The sequence below is a fragment of the Anas acuta genome, chromosome 2, assembly GCF_963932015.1.
Source record: "Anas acuta chromosome 2, bAnaAcu1.1, whole genome shotgun sequence".
Taxonomy (NCBI): domain Eukaryota; kingdom Metazoa; phylum Chordata; class Aves; order Anseriformes; family Anatidae; genus Anas; species Anas acuta.
Genome location: NC_088980.1, coordinates 73,054,833 through 73,062,644, shown reverse-complemented (window position 1 = coordinate 73,062,644; position 7,812 = coordinate 73,054,833). Strand labels below are relative to the sequence as shown.

The window sequence follows — 7,812 nt, the reverse complement described above, 5'->3', positions numbered from 1 at the left end:
GAGACCTTCCTGTGCTCTACAGGAAGCTGAAAGGAGGCTCCAGAGAGGTGGGGATCGTTCTCTTCTCCCAAGCCCCAAGTGACAAGACAAGAACAAAACCCCTTAGGTTGTACCAGGGGAGGTTTCGGTTGGTTCTTACGAAAAATTTCTTCACCGAAAGAGTTGCTCTGGTGGGTTTACGTGGCAAGGTTTTGGTAGCAGGGGGCCATAGGGGTGGCTTCTGTGAGAAGAATCTAGAAGCTGCCCCACGTTAGATAACGGCTCCACTGCTGGCCAGAGCCAAGCCAGGAAACGATGTCGCTTGTTCCTCTGTGAGAGCATATTTAAGAAAGGAGAACAAAAATAACAAAAAAAAAAAAAGCTGCTTCACAGGGAGAAAGAGAGGAGAAGCAGCCCTGCAGCCCCCCAGGTGAGTGCAGCAGGAGGGCAGGGTCGCTGCAGGCAGGCAGCAGCAGTTCCCCTGCGGGCTGTGCAGGGAGAGGCCCCCGGTGGAGCAGGCTGTCCCCCTGCAGCCCATGGAGCAGATCTCCACGCTGCAGCCCCCCCGTGGGTGGAGGAGCCCCCGGTGGAGCAGGTGGATGTGGCCTGGAGGAGGCTGCGGCCCATGGAGAGCCCCCGCAGGGCAGGAGCAGGCCCCGGGCCGCAGCTGCAGCCCCCCCGTGGAGAGGAGCCCCCGCAGGAGCAGGGGGTCTGGGGGGAGCTGCCGCCCAGCCGGGGGGGACCCGTGCTGGAGCAGTTTGCTCCTGGGGGATGGATGGATGGATGGAGCCCGTGGGACGGAGCCGTGTGGGAGCAGTGCTTGAGGAGCTGCTGCCTGTGGGCAGCCCGTGTGGGATCAGCTGGGGAAGGACGGCATCCCGTGGGAGGGACCCCACGGGGAGCAGGGGCAGGGAGGGAGCGAGAAGGAGCGGCGGGGACAAAGCATCAGGGACTGACCGCAGCCCTCAGTCCCCTGTTTCCCTGCACTGCTCAGGAGGAGGAGGTGGAAGAGGGCAGATGGGGAGAAGACGTTTTGGGTTTCTTTCCTTTGTTTCTCACGTGTCTAGTTTGTTGGTAGTAGGCAATCACTCTTACTGTCTCCCTATGCTGAGTCTGCTTTGCCCGTCACGATAATTGTTGAGCGATCTCCCCGTCCTTATCTCAGCCCTTGAGCCCTTTGCATCGTATTTTCTCCCCCTTTCCCTTGAGGAGGGGGAGTGAGAGAGCGGTCGTGGTGCCCACCCGATTCAGACCACCGCAGTTGCAAAGTCCTGGGAAAGATTTCTTTAAAGAAATTAAACAAGGTGTTTAACAAAGAAATGCAGAGTTTCCTCTTTAAGGCTTCCTGGAGAATTGGGGTTCTTTCCTATTCCCAGCTCGGAGGAAGGGAATTGTTGATTTCACCTTCTTTTTTCTGACATGGAAATAAAAGGTGAACTGCTCTACAAGTACGGGCAACGTCTCAGAATCAAGCTCTTTTGGTCTGTAATCCTTTCTCAAGGAAAAGATTGATCACACACCTTCCACAGATGTAGGGGAGCAGGGAATAATTTTTGAACTACCCTAATTCAAGTCAGTTTGGGCATAGTGGTCCTTCTCTAGCTTTTTCTGAGACATACGCGTTAGCAACAGAGAGTGTTGTGCCGTCGCTGGGAGGCGCCTGCCGTGATGACTTCAGAAACAGAAGGGAATTATGTCACCACAGCACTTTGGCAACAGCTACCTCTGCGCACGTTTAGCCGGGAGGGACAGAGAAGGGTGCTGGATGTGTTGAAACCACGTGAGGATTTGTGGATCTCACCTCGAGGTGCACAGAGAGGGCCCATGCCCTTCTGTAAGTGTTTTGATGCTTGGCTGGGGAAAACAGTGTGGTTTTGTTGTGAATGCTTCATTTTAGTATTCTGTAGTTTGTGTAAAGCCCTTAGAGAAGCCTCAGGTTTGGTACTTTGCTCAATGATGGAGCTGCACAGAGTGAGAACAGACCCAATGTACGGGTGAGGGCCTCTGCACGTTCTCTTCTTCCTACAGACAATCAACAAATAAGGGTAGACAGAGAAGAGTGTGCTGTGGTCCTCCCATAGACCGCAAGTACTAAAGCATAAACAAGAGGCTTAAGAGTACCCGTGTCACGTTAAAATTCAGGACAGCAATGGACTTCATCACATGGGCTGGCCTGTCGACTAGTGTCTCAGGCTGTGGTGTATGAAGATGCACTCCATCTGCTTTCAGGGTAGCAATTGCAGTGGGCAAGCTGCCTGACCTTAACATTGTTCATTCCATTTTTCACCTGAGTTTTGCTGGTTTCCCACGATTCACTCTTGGTCTAGAAAAAAAAAGAAATTAAAAAAAAAAAAAAAAGGAATTTGGATCAAAATAAAAGGATTTCCTTTCCATTAGTTACATGTTCTATACTTGACAGGTTTGATTATCGACTTAGAAGGCAAATATCTAGCCAGACTGCAAGACTTGTGCTCGCAGCGTGGGACAGCTCTCGTAAAGGTGATTCAGGGTAGCTTCTGGAAAACAAGACGTCAGATCTCCCAGACAGCTTTCTTTGTGCTAATGTAGGAAGGGCGAGTAAGAGTAAAGGTAAGAGTCCAGGTACCGTAAGAAGCGGAAAGTGTGAAGGAAACTTCCTTCTGGCTGATACAGCTCCATATCTAGTTGTCAAGTATGAAGAGAGCAGTTCTAAGTTTCTCGGGGAGAGGAAAACAAAGAGGCTGGGAGATTGTACAAAGAAAAAAATGGGATGAGCTATTTCAGGAAATCCTAGTAACTGGAAATAGAGATTGGAAGAGTGCTTTAAGCCAAGACAGAAACTTTTCAAAACTAAAACCTAGGAGTTGGATGAACCAAGAAATGAATCCATTTTGATTATGCAGTTGTGTCCAGCGTTATCTTGGGAGATATGGTTTCCACATAAAATGTATCTGGGGCTTGAAGTTTTCCTAACGCCCTTCTCTGTGTATTCCCTACTGTTTGGTAAGCGCTGAGGTCACACTGCAGACAGCAGCACGTCCTCTCCCCACTCCTTAGCTGTCTGTTTTCACAACACGCCTAGCAACAGAATGGCTTTGGCACAACTGCGCCTATGACCGAGTTCATTCAAGCTGGTGGACAAGGTAAAAGCTCTGGACAAGCGAAGGGGAGGGAGGGATGGACGGACATACAATATGATCACTTTAATCTCATTTCTCTAAGAACCCTTGCCGAGAAAACAAAACAAAACAGAACGGAACAGAACAAATGAAGCAAGCAGCCAGCTTGCTGGAGACATTGTCTGCGAAACAGTGCAGACACTTGCAGACAAAAGCATACCAAAGGACTAACTCTTTGAGCTTAATTCTACTCAAACAGCATAACCTCAAAGTCCTGTTTCTGTTCATCACAGGCTGGTACAGTAACATGTCGCATCTGATGACTTTGCAGCATAGATGTCAGGAATGCAGCTTGGGATCACCTCCTTCTACTGAGAGTTCAGTTTGAAGGGATGAGCAAGTAATTTTTCCTGGGTGGACAGAAATCTAAAGTCTGTTTTCTAACACTCTTACAGACACTTCTCTGTCCATCGGCCTGTCCTGCCAACTCTGGTGTGAGTGTGAAGTTGTGGCAAGAGGGGTTTCCCGTTCCTATTTGACCTGGTGGACACCAGCTTTCCTAGGAAATTGCTGATGTTGCTGAGGAGGCAGCAGTATCAAAGCCCTAGATTCTGAAAGCAGCAAAGCAAGCTAGAGGAAAACTGTATGTCCGGGTAATTTTCTTTCTTTTTATTTTTTCATTCTTCACTTGTAAGAAAATCTAAGTCTTTAAACCATTTGTTTGAAAACACAGCTTTATGGAAATGCTTCTGGGTGTGCTCCTTCCCCTTGTTTGCAACCTGCTTAACCTCGCTTCAGCTCTAGGACACCTATGCTCGAATTTATGCTTCCCATGATAAAGCGGCGTTCTTTCGGTATTCTCTTCTGTGACGGTTGCAGGTGAGGTTGAAAAGAGTTGTCAGTACGATTCTTCGTTTCCTTTGCAGTATCCAAAACTCCGTATTACAGCGGATCTTCTCCTCTGATCTGAAAAGCTTCACAGGCCAAAAGAGAATTGAGATGAAGAAGGAAATAGAGAATGCTGACCAGTATTTCCAGTTACCACCCGTAAGTGTTGTGAAAGAATCCGGTGCATTTCTGTAGTGGTAGAAAGTTAATAAAGTCATGATCGTGCGCTTGAAGGCAAGCAATGCTATAAAAACGAAGAATGCAAGGCCCTGCTTAAGGCCAGTCTTCAGGCTGCTTCTCGATCAACAGCTCATTTGGTTGTTCCACAACCTCATCTCCGCTTGCTTAGAAGTTGTGAAGGTCGGAAGCACACTCCGTGTTTTTCATCCCCTCTGTGTATCTTTTCCCTGACAGCAACTTCTGTCTTGGCTCTTCACATCCAGCCAGAGCAGTTTCTTTGCCTCCGCAACCTGCAGGCTGTCCTCTCGTGTGTACCTGTGCTGGACTGAGGGTAATGCTTGTGACGCACACAGATGCTGTATTCACTAGCACTTTTAGAAAAGAGAGCAAGAAGCTAACCTGCGCAGCAGTTTCTTAGGTTTCTGTATATCTATCTATCTATCTCTCTGCGCATATATTTCATTACTTACTTACTTTTTTAAAGATCCTTTAAATATAGTAGATCCTTTAAGAAAGCTTACTTGTCCTTCTCCTTTACTTGTTTTTAACGTTTACTTTTCTAACCAATCCTTAATGTTACAATATTGGATTTATTTAGTTCTCAGTCCTTAGAAGTTCTCAAAGCACATCAGTGATTTCTGTATTTCTCAATCTTTCCATCTGCATTGAGACCTCTTATCTTAATTTAGGTATTAGGTGAAGAAGAACACTGAAACCAGCTGAAGCCGTATCAGCATAGATGCTTCTGTGCTAGGAAGTAATTCCGAGTGCTTCCACGGTGTACTTTAGACAGGTTTGCTCTGGTCCTCTGGACTCAGCATCCCCAAGGGATATTTCAAAGCTCTCTGAAGGACCCGTCATTATCTCTGACACTGCAGTCTCCATTAGGAAGGGGTAAATATGCCTTGCCCTTGTGCAAAGGAACTACTCAGTTAGCTGTTTCTAACCCAAATCTCTTTGTTGTCTTCTGTTGACAGACACCACCCGGCTAGCCAAGCTAAACCACTGAAAACGGAAGGAGTGGGACATCTTCAAAAGCCTGCTGCTGCTTCTAAGCAGAACTGCGATGTAGGTGGGGACACAGCAAGAGGACACGTCCAGGCCACGGTGGAACTGCAAGGCACCTGTCTAAGCCACAGAACGAAGTCAGCGATTCCCAGTTGCAGACTGTTGCTCGCCTAGTGACACAGCAGCTGGAGCGCTTCTGGTTGCTGCTGATGGGTTCCCGTGAATCAGCCAGGGATAGCAGCTATGAGAACGACTGAAGCAATCTGAAGATACCTGAAAGAAAGAAAAGAGGAGGGAAGAAGACAAGAGGGGAGGGAAGGGGAGGGAATAAAAGGAAGGGAGGGGAGGGAAGGGGAGGAGAGGGGAAGGGAGGGAAGGGGAGGGGAGGGGAAGGGAGGGTAGGATAGGGTAGTGTAGCATAGCATAGCGTAGGGTAGCGTAGCGTAGTGTAGGGTAGCGTAGCGTAGTGTAGTGTGGTAGAGGGGAGGGGAGCGTAGGAGAGTATAGGGTAGTGTAGGGGAGCGGAGTTTAGGGGAGTTTAGGGTAGGATAGGGGAGGGGAGCGTAGGGGAGCATAGGGGAGGGGAGCATAGGGTAATAATGTAGGGTAGTGTAGCGAAGGGGAGTGTAGGGTAGTATAGGGGAGGGGAGTGTAGCAGAGTGTAGGGACAGGGAGCATAGGGGAGGGGAGGGGAGGGCAGGAGAGGGTAAGATAGTGTAGGGGAGGTTAGGGGAGGGTAGGATAGGGTAGTGTAGCATAGCATAGCATAGGGTAGCGTAGCATAGTGTAGTGTGGTAGAGGGGAGGGGAGCGTAGGAGAGTATAGGGTAGTGTAGGGGAGCGGAGTTTAGGGGAGTTTAGGGTAGGATAGGGGAGGGGAGCGTAGGGGAGCGTAGGGGAGGGGAGCATAGGGTAATAATGTAGGGTAGTGTAGCAAAGGGGAGTGTAGGGTAGTATAGGGGAGGGGAGTGTAGCAGAGTGTAGGGACAGGGAGCATAGGGGAGGGGAGGGCAGGGGAGGGTAAGATAGTGTAGGGGAGGTTAGGGGAGGGTAGGATAGGGTAGTGTAGCATCGCATAGCGTAGGGTAGCATAGCGCAGCGTAGCGTAGCATGGTAGAGGGGAGGGGAGCGTAGGAGAGTATAGCTACCCTATACTCTCCTACGCTCCCCTCCCCTCTACCATGCTACGCTTGTAGGGGAGCGGAGTTTAGGGGAGTGTAGGGTAGGATAGCGGAGGGGCGTGTAGGGGAGCGTAGGGGAGGGGAGCATAGGGTAATAATGTAGGGTAGTGTAGCAAAGGGGAGTGTAGGGTAGTATAGGGGAGGGGAGTGTAGGGGTGTGTAGGGTAGTTTAGGGGAGGGGAGTGTAGCAGAGTGTAGGGATAGGGACTGTAGGGGAGGGGAGGGGAGGGGACCGTAGGGGAGGGGAGGGGAGGGAAAAGAGGGGATGGGAGGGGTGGGGAGTGCTACCATAAATAAAATTGCCAAATACATGACCTTTTGGATCCGGAGCCAAATATTTGTGTTGCTGAAGGGATGCAAGACACAGACTCCTGATGGCTCTTGAACAGGAGGCGTTTATTGCCCTTTTTCACTGCTACATGTCCTCTCCCCGTAGCCCCACGTGCTGTCCACGCGCCCGAATCTATCATACAGTTGGTCAGAGACCCTCAGACACGCACCTGGAGCCAGCCAGCAATTGCCCACTGCCCAAAGGTCCTCTTTAGCACTGTAGCCATTTCTTGATCTCAGCCTGGCTCAAGGTTTTGTTCCTACCACTTGTTTCCTCATTACCTCTAATTCAGGGACCTGCGAAACAGCGCGAAGCCACCTGAAAATTCCCTCCCCACGCGTTGCCATTCATTCCACAACCTGATTTATCGCTGCCATCCGCGCATTGCACAGTGCCATGAAAGCTTTGGCGTGCACAGAGGTGGCTGAGGATTTTCAGAAAGAACTTTCCTTAAGAACTGCATCAAGACTTTTGCTGGAAGGCAAAAGATCGGGTGATTGATTAACGTAGGGAAGGCAGCTGAGCAAGGGAAGCATCTTCCAAACTTCCAAATATTTCCTGGATACAGAACTACAACTCCTCTGCTCTCCGCTTAGGAGTTTCTGTCACCTGCTTAGGAAGCAGAAGCAGTAAGATGGGATTTAGAGGATCCAGCTGAAGCGTCAGTGCCAGTTAGAGGAAACCATCAATGTACGGGGTTTGAAGAGAGTTGGACCAGTGTTCCAAGGAACATGTACTAGTGCTGCATATATATGTATATAAATATCTCTACAGCTGGCTTGTATCAGACATAGAGTGGCCATCAGGACTAGGGAAGCGGTTGTCCCTCTGTGCGCGGCTCTGCTGAGGCTGCACCTCGAGCACTGTGTTCAGCGAAGAGCTCGAGGTGCTGGAGCGTGTGCGGAGAAGGGCTCTGAAGCTTGTGAAGGGTTTAGAGAACAAGTCTGGTGAGGAGCGGCTGAGGGAGCTGGGGTTGTGCAGCCTGGAGAAAAGGAGGCTCAGGGGAGACCTTCCTGTGCTCTACAGGAAGCTGAAAGGAGGCTCCAGAGAGGTGGGGATCGTTCTCTTCTCCCAAGCCCCCAGTGACAAGACAAGAACAAAACCCCTTAGGTTGTACCAGGGGAGGTTTCGGTTGGTTCTTACGAAAA

The 7,812-nt window shown here is 49.9% G+C and overlaps 1 long non-coding RNA gene across 1 annotated transcript; it reads left to right on the top strand.

Annotated features, from left to right (window-relative positions):
* The first annotated feature begins 3,344 nt into the window (after positions 1-3,344).
* On the top strand, positions 3,345-4,479 carry LOC137850613 (uncharacterized). Its single transcript, XR_011092674.1, has 3 exons — positions 3,345-3,730; positions 4,004-4,124; positions 4,380-4,479. It is a non-coding gene; the product is annotated as an uncharacterized lncRNA (long non-coding RNA).
* The last annotated feature ends 3,333 nt before the right edge of the window (positions 4,480-7,812 follow it).